The sequence below is a fragment of the Gymnodraco acuticeps genome, unplaced genomic scaffold (assembly GCF_902827175.1).
Source record: "Gymnodraco acuticeps unplaced genomic scaffold, fGymAcu1.1, whole genome shotgun sequence".
Taxonomy (NCBI): domain Eukaryota; kingdom Metazoa; phylum Chordata; class Actinopteri; order Perciformes; family Bathydraconidae; genus Gymnodraco; species Gymnodraco acuticeps.
Window position 1 is genome coordinate 1,119,193 of NW_022990590.1, and position 7,549 is coordinate 1,126,741.

Here is a 7,549-nt window from a genome sequence, read left to right on the forward strand (position 1 = left end):
GGGACTGCAGGAGTTTGCTCACCTGCTGAATTTGACTTAACACATCATACCAGACCACTGTGCACAGTGAAAAGCGGAATGATCCCACTTCTTCTGCCAGAGACTGGGCTTCAATCCTGATGATTGGGTCTTTGGCCTGGTTTCTCACCTCAAGCAGTGCCTCTCTCACAGCTGCGGCTTCATATCGCAGAGGCTCCACAGCTTTCACTCTGCTCTCCCACCTGGTTTCTGACCACATTTTGAGTGAAAGGTTGACGTGTTTCTTGAGGATGGCCCATCTCTGTTTAGAGGCAGAAAACAGGCAGTATAGCTTCTGCACAATGCCAAAAAATGATATGGCATCTTTGGAGCTTTTGGCAGCATCAGCAATGACCAAATTGAGTGTATGTGCCCCACAAGGCACAAACAAAGCTCTGGGTTCAACTGCAGTAGCCTGGCCTGTACTCCCTTGTTCTTCCCTCTCATATTTGCGCCGTTGTCATATGACTGTCCTCTGCAGTCATTAAAGGCAATCTGCAACTCCTCCAGCCTCTTCAAAATCAGGGCGGACAAACTTTCACCAGTGGACTGCTCTGCTACTAGGAATCCCATGAAGTGTTCTTTAATCTGGGGGTCTTCTTCCAGTGTCACAATTCTGATGACTACTGACAGCTGTTCAGTGTGGCTAACATCCGGGGTGCAATCTAAACTGAGGGAAAAGTACTTGCATTTCTTTATTTCTTGCACTATTGTAGATAGAATCTTTCCACTGATGCATTCAATCAACTCATTCTGAATGGTTTTGCCCAAGTAGCTGTGGTGGGATGTTTGACTTTTCATCTTGTTAGTGTGGTCTTTCATCACTGGGTCAAACTGCGCCAAAAGCTCAACCTCTTTCAAAAAGTTTCCATTTGAAGGAGAGTGGAGTATTTCTATCTTTCCTCTCAATGCCATATTTCGCCCTGCCAGTGACTACAATAGCAACCAGTCGTGTCAACACTGCTCTCCACCGACTCTTCTCTGCCTCAAGGAGGGCCTGCTCTTGTTTGTCTATTGTTGTACTTTGTTTTAATCGAACTGCCAATTCTTTCCATGACGCCAAATTGTTCAGGTGTTCCGGACTATTTTCATGGCTGGTCAAAGCAGCACTTGCATTTTTCCAATCCGACAGTCCTGCATTTGTCAAATGAATTTGTTTTGGAGAGAAAAGTTGACAACAAAAACAAAAAAGACTGTTCTTCTTTTTTGAATATGTCACCCATTTTCTTTTGATCCTTTCTCCATTTACTAAGGTCCTGCTGAAGTACTGGTGGTGGCAACTTCTCCCATCATCTCTCCTTGGGAAAATGAAATCAGGTGTTATCTGATATGGTCCTCTCTGAACAAACTCTGTCCTCATTGTGTCTGTGAGATGTGAAGGGCAGTCAGCAGGATCGGTTGGCAGTGGATCGTCTGTCTTTGCTGCATCTGGAGGGCATGTGAAGCACATTTTCTCACCTCATATTCACAATATCTTCACACACACACACACACACACACACACACACACACACACACACACACACACACACACACACACACACACACACACACACACACACACACACACACACACACACACACACACACACACACACACACACACACACACACACACACACAACCCCAATTCCAAAAAAGTTGGGACAGTGTGTAAAATGTAAATAAAAACAGAAAGCAATTATTTGAAAGCATGAGGACAATTAGGTTTATAGCTAAACATCTTTACATTCATCCGGCACACACCTGAGAAGAGTGTATGGGTGGAATCTGTGGTGCAATCAGGATGAGATGCAGCAGGCTGGTCTGACGTTCCTTGCAGTGGTTCTGGGCCTATACATATATAGAGAACACACAAGAGCAAATATATTGGCTGGATTAGAAATGGCACAACAGTCATTTTTACATTCAATTATTTATCATCACATCAGGAACATCTATTGACATATTGTACTCACCAGAACAAACAGGCACAGTGGTCAGTGGCAGGGTGGAATCAGTGGTCATCTCATCAGGATGAGCAGCTTGCTGTTCTGACATTCCTTCATGTGGTTCTAGGTCTATAAATATAGAAAGAACACACAAGAGCAAATATATTGACTGGATTTCACATTAAATTATTTATCATCAGGAACATCTATTGACACATTGCACTCACCTGAGGAAGCCGGCACAGCTGAGCTGCATGGCTGTTCCTTGTCAACTGATGCAGCAGGTGGTCCCAGATATTTTAAAAGTGAATCTAAAATGATATAATAAAATGTGTATTATCAACATTGAATAATTTCCATTTGTTAAATGTAGCTATTATTTAGTTAGTAAGCATTTGGACAGCCTGACAGGTCTGATTCAACTAATCAAGAGCTATGCCTATCTTATTAGAACAGTTGAATCAGGTGTGTTAGTTCTGGGTTGGAACGAAAACATTCAACAGGACTGGAGTTGAGAACCACTGAGCTAGTTAGCTAACGATAGCGCACACTATGACAGGGTTGAATTTGGCAAATGTTTGACTCGGATAGTCAATGTGCTTTTTGAGGTAAACTTAACGTTAGCTAACGTTACCAACTAACTAACATTCCACCACACAGCTCGCTAGCTCACACTAGCTCGCTACACCAAAACAAACATTGTTATTATTACTAATATTTCTATTTCATGACACAACGAAAATAGCCTTATGACAGTTTAGACTGAATGGCAATAACAAACGCTGGCTAGCTAACGTTGGCTTGGCTAACTAGCAAGATTACATGATCCATTCGCCAATGTTGATAATACAATCAAAATTGCATACCTTTCACCTTGGCACGTTTCTCTTCTTCTTCATTTCTTCAGTTTTTATACTGCGCCCCGGATGGCTTTTGCCTCGTCATAGTTCTCTAACGTTAGTCTTTCTTTCCTCAACGCTCAATTTTATAAACACTTGACTGATAGCCATCAATGCACAGCGCTCTAGCATGTTCTGACTGTGAACACCTAAAGCCGAGGCTCTTACGGCCCGTCCACACAGCGGCGTGCGTTGACGCTTGCCGGCGGGTGTGTCTGACACTCGACCAACAACCAATCACATGAATCTCCCGCCCCTGACACACAAGCAGCGGTTTGATTGGCTAGAGCTTGTACTGGCATATGATTCGATTGGCTGACGCTTCTGCCGAGGCGTCATAAGTTGAACATTGCTCAACTTTTGCAGCGAGCCACGCCAGCAACGCTCCGCGTCGCTTCCCACGATGCAGTTCGGCTAAAAGTGATGTCACCCCATTCAAAGTGAATGGGCAGAAGCGTTGGAAGCTTCAACGCACGCCGCTGTGTGGACGGGCCGTTAGACCGACCGACCGTTTTAGATTGTTGGCTCATTTTCCCTTATGTTAGAATTTTTTTGTATAATGTTGCAGATATAGAGGTGGGCGCCAAAACTGCGCCAAGCAATTTTGCAATTTTTGGCGCCCCCCTCTGGGTGGCGCTCTAGGCAACCGCCTATACCGCCTGTAGGAAGCTCCGCCCCTGCTTATGGAGAAGATGCATGTTTGCAAGAATGCCAATCACTGCTTTATTGGGCTACAACATTACAGCTGCTTCTACTAACCTTGTTTTGTTCTTCTTTATTGCCGCTTGCGTTCAATAGACTGCTGACTCATGCCTCACGCTGGATACTCTGTTTCACCACTGAAGCTATACAATTCACCTAGCGCACCCTGTGAAAATGAAACTTTTTTATCAGTGAACCCCACAGTAGTTCAAGTAAATGAAAAACGAGCAGCAAATTGACAAAACCCATTCCTATAGGGATGTTATTCTTTAAACACTCTGTGAAAGGTTACATACATATCCCGCCTGCGCACCTGTAGGTTTGACATTTTGATTTTGCAAGCTGTGTGTGGAGAGTTTGTTTCCAGACTGATGTGGATTCAATACTTTAGTTTATCTGTGGTGTGTTTAAAATAAATACAAGTTTTCTTCAAGCTTTTCTCACCTCCCCCAGCTGCTTTTTATTCAACTCACCAAGAAATGGGCTGTATATGTTCATACCCATGCCGCTATTGAACTAGTTAAGTACGGAATGAAACATTGTTCTCAAAAGAAAATAAATAAACAAAATGTACCCAGTTGAACATTTCATGAATGTCTCAAACTGATAAAATAGCACTGTGACTGTCTGAGTTGCAGAGCAGGGGAAAATTGCCAGTGCCAGCGGCCCTTTCATTTAAAGCTAGAAACCATCAGGCATCTAACAGATGTCAAACATTTGACAGGAAACTCAGGGCTTCTGTTGAACATCCCGTCATCCACAAAACAATAAAAAGTACAGATTTGGCACAGTCCCACAGTGCATTTGCAGTTTTGCATTCAGCCAGCCACATTTAATGTCAGACATTGTGATCATCAATTCCAACGATTAGGTTTTTCCTACAGTGAGTTAACATACGCAGCATTGCTTGCTTGGAAGTCCCCTTTCATGCATATTTATACATATTGTCATGTTCTGATTCTGTAAAGTTCAATTTTCATATGCCTTTGCACATTGCCAGTCCTTTTCTACCTGTTCGATTGTTGCAAATCTTCATGATCCCATATTATTTGCGTCCATAAGTGAGGCAAGTATAGCATGGTTCTCTCTAATTGCATGCAATCATGTAGCTGCAAGGCTCCCTGCAGAACTATTATAGGATGAACATACTGTATCTTGTACAGTTTTAGTTATTTTTTAGATAAACATGCTCCGTTTCGCCGGTTCAGGGTGAAGGGCCGTGATAACCCCTGGTTCACTTCTGATCTGGCAGCCCTCTTACGCAAGAGGAATCTCCTTTGGGCTGCTGCGAGGAAGACAGGTTCTGAGGCTGACTGGCTTCTTTTTCGTCAACTGCGTAATCGCTGTACTGCTTCCATTAAAAAAGCCAAAAGCGATTTTTACTTATCCCAGACCACAGACAGTTTAAACGATCCTAGGAAATTTTGGCATACCATAAAATCCCTCTCTGCCAGCTCTCGCTCCTTAGAGCTGCCTCCTAACATTGTTGTTGACTCCACCCCTGTGTCAAATAAGACAGAGATGCTTAATTGTTTTAATAAACATTTTATTGCCTCCAGTTCCTTGTTTGACACATTATCTTTTGGTAAATCATCTCCCTCCATCACCACCAGTCATGCCACTAGTAGCCACACTTTCTCCTTCAACCCCTTCAATGTTGGGGAGGTTTGTAAGGCTCTAAAGGGCCTAGACCCCAAAAAATCAGCAGGTCCGGACGATCTCCCCCCTTATTTCTTACGGCTAGCTGCAGATATTATAGCCAAACCACTTAGTCATGTTTTTAATCTTTCTATAACAAGCAATGTCATTCCAGATGTTTGGAAAACTGCAAATGTTCTCCCCTTATTGAAAGGTGGTGATCCCATGGTGATGAATAATTACAGACCAATTTCCAAGCTCTCTATTTTAGCTAAAGTACTTGAAAGGCTGGTGAATGATCAAATCAAAGAATATTTAAGCTTGAACAACATTCTATCTCCTCACCAGTCGGGCTTTAGGAAGCAGCACAGTACAGTAACGGCTGCTTTGAAAGTAGTGAATGACATTGTTGAAGGCTTGGACGCAAAGAGCTACTGTGCTGCCCTTTTTATAGACTTATCCAAGGCATTTGATACTGTGGACCATGGCATTCTGTGCCAGAAGTTATCCCATATAGGCCTGTCTGACCAAGCTGTTGGTTGGTTTGCAAACTATCTTTCAAATCGCAAGCAATGTGTAAAATTCAGCGGTCTCTCCTCAAGCTTTCTTAATGTGCCCAGAGGCGTTCCTCAAGGTTCGGTCTTGGGACCGACCCTTTTTACTATTTATATAAATGATGTGGGTCAAAGTATGGATGCGTCTGTACATCTATATGCAGATGATACTGTTGTGTACTGTTGTGCTAGCACTGTTGCGCTTGCATTTGAACGTCTGCAGTCTGCTTTTGACACTTTTCAGTCACATCTGTTCCACCTTAGGTTGGTGTTAAATTCAGATAAGACAAAAGTCATGTTGTTTTCCAATAAGAAAAAGTTACCAACTGTTCTTCCCTGCATCATGTCTGCACAGCATAACCCCATTGAAGCTGTTAACACCTACAGATACTTAGGCATCACCATAGAGGAAAATCTCTGCTTCAAACCACACATTGACAATCTTTTAAGGAAATTGAAATTAAAGCTGGGATTCTTTTTTAGAAATAAGGCCTGCTTCTCCACAAGTGCGAGGAAACGGCTTGTAGCTGCCACATTTTTGCCGCTCTTGGACTACGGGGATGTTGTGTACATGAACGCCTCAGCTCACTCCCTTCATCTGCTGGACGCTGTTTACCATGGGGCTCTGAGGTTCATAACCAACTGTAAACCCCTCACACACCACTGCACGCTGTACGCTTTAGTCAACTGGACATCATTATCAATGCGCAGGTCACTGCATTGGTACAAACTCATCTATACCGCTATGCTTGGACTGCTGCCCCTCTACATATCCACTTACATATCACACAAATAGTACAGCTATAGACTAAGATCTCAACATTACATCACTCTGTCCGTCCCCTCAGTCCGCACGGTGCTTGGGAAAAAAGCCATATCATACTCTGCCCCCTCGACCTGGAACACACTTCAGCAGGAACTTAAGCTGACCACTTTGATACCCATCACGGATTTTAAACTCATTTTAAAAAAGCTGGAGAAATCATCTGTGGGTGTTTGCACCTGCTATATCTGACTGCTGTATATGGATTTTAATGACTACTTTTTTTACCATGTTGTATTTTAGTGTTGCCTCTGTGTTTAGTGTCCTGTCTGTCTGTAACTTTGTGTGGTAGTGTTACCACTGACAGGTCTCTCTTGAAAATGAGACCTTGTGTCTCAATGAGATCTACACCTGTATAAATAAAGGCTAAATAAAAAAAATAAAAAATGATGTTGTACATGCTACTCTAAATCATATATCATGACACAATCATAAGAAAAGATCACAGGATTTTCACACAGGGGACTGTGTGAAAACGAGTTTTATAACAAGGTAATTAAACTAGAATTGAGCCACATAACATAATAGCCTTACATTCTTTGAAAATAAATCATGATTTATTTTTAACTAAGTGGTTTGGTGGCCTAAACCTAACTGCGATGTTATGGCAGGTAGGTATACGTCTACGAGTGACACATAACAAGGTAAGCCACGCTCAAGGTTTGCTTTTGTTAAGATTTGATTATACACAGTGTTTTTGTACCCAGAAGAAGGCTTGATGCCAAAGTACAAATTAGTTTGTATGTCTAACCATGAAATAGAGACGTTTCAAACATTTAAAAAGTGTGCCTTGAAGTTTTCTTGTGATTCTTGCCTCCACATCTATTCATATCCAAGGAGCATCTCAAACAAGGCTCAGGCTGGTTCTTTTTGGAATATAATGAGTAAAGATTCATTTATATTTTTCATTTGTAGGAGTATACAACAATAGGCTTTACCATGTAGTTAGTTCCTATACTTTATTCATTGACATTTCAGAAAACG

General features: G+C 42.3%; 1 long non-coding RNA gene across 1 annotated transcript; it reads right to left on the reverse strand.

Moving 5' to 3' along the window:
* Window positions 1-1,764: 1,764 nt before the first annotated feature.
* Window positions 1,765-2,255, reverse strand: LOC117554273. The gene is made up of 3 exons (XR_004570250.1): window positions 2,177-2,255; window positions 1,977-2,078; window positions 1,765-1,851 (listed from the first exon to the last, which is right to left on the reverse strand). It is a non-coding gene; the product is annotated as an uncharacterized LOC117554273 (long non-coding RNA).
* Between the last annotated feature and the right edge of the window lie 5,294 nt (window positions 2,256-7,549).